The following is a 1,486-nucleotide window of genomic DNA, read 5'->3' on the forward strand; positions in this document are numbered from 1 at the left end:
ATGTCTACGATGTATGAGTTATCATGTTATTTGCATAAAAGTTATCAGGACAGTGATGCGTAAACTATCATGATATTTACACAGAAGTTATCGAGAGTATATTTCATCAAAACCCCTCCCTCCGGCGGAGGAAAAAGTTATCACAGTGTTTGTACATGAGTTATCAAGTCTATAATGTGTATATTATCGTGATATTTATATGGAAGTTATCGGGGGGTATGTTTTCAAACAACTTCATCCCCTCCAACCACCCCTGGATCATTGTTACTGTGGTATTTATTTGTAAGTTATCACGTATACTTGCGTACAGTATCATGCTATTTACACGGAAGTTACTGGGGGATGTTTTTAAACACCCCCCTCCCCGGTTCAAAGTCATCACGGTGTTTACGCATGAGTTATCAGGTTTGTGGTGTGTAAGTTCTCATGCTTTTACGCCAAAGTTGTTGGGGATGTCTTCAACAACTTTTACTCCTGGGTCAAAGTTATCACTGTGTTTGTACATAAGTTATCAGGTCTGCGGTGCGTAAATTACCATGTAATTCACAAAAAAATTACCGGGGACATGTTTCTTCAACTTTATTTCCCCGGTGTCAAAAGTTATCAACGTGTTGCACATAAGTTATCAGGTCTACGGTGCGTAAATTACCATGCTATTCACACAGAAGTTATCGAATGTGTATTACAACAACCCCCACCACTGTTAAAATTAACATAGTGTTTGTACGTAAGTTATGAGGTGTAAGATGTGTAAATTACCATGCTCTTCACACAAACCGGCTCACGGGACTCGATGTTCGTCGTGTCCCATGCCCTACTATTCCTCGTTGGAGCCCGCAACCAGGACGGTGCCGTTGGACGTGAGATTGATGATGGATCCGTTCTAGGAGGAGCCGACGTCATGACGACGCGGTTGCAGAGCCCGCACTGGAGCACCATACAGGGGGCTAGAGAATGCGACTCCGTCTCGCCAACTTCCACCGCCGCGAGGGTTATCGCTGCCTTCCACGCTCACTGCCTTGCATAGCGGGCACGCCGCGCCATGTTTGTGTCGGAGGACGCCCATGGTGCGTCCTCCAGCTCGGTGCGCCAACGGAAGGGCCGCGCATCCGCCACCGCGGTCGGACGCCAGACAGACCGCACCGCCTCCGGTGAGGCAGCGATGGCACCCCTGCCGATGGATCCATGCACCATTTGTGCAGACGTAATAGATTCCCGAGAGAAGGAGTCCGAGTGCTGCCGTTGGGCAGCCTCCCCCGGGAGCGGCGGAGCGCAAACCGTATGGTCATATTCTCTCGGGGCCATGATAATCGAACTAGAGAGGAATCGTTCGGATCTATCGTAAAAAATCGGTGGTTCAGAAAGTAGCTTTTCCGGTGGTAAAAAAGGGTTAAATAGCTTGGTATACATTTGCTTTACAACAAATATACCTTGTCGAGCTTTTCCGGTGGTAAAAATGGGTTAAATAGCTTGGTATACATTTGCT

This window comes from Triticum dicoccoides, chromosome 3B (assembly GCF_002162155.2).
Source record: "Triticum dicoccoides isolate Atlit2015 ecotype Zavitan chromosome 3B, WEW_v2.0, whole genome shotgun sequence".
In the NCBI taxonomy this organism is placed as follows: Eukaryota; Viridiplantae; Streptophyta; class Magnoliopsida; order Poales; family Poaceae; genus Triticum; species Triticum dicoccoides.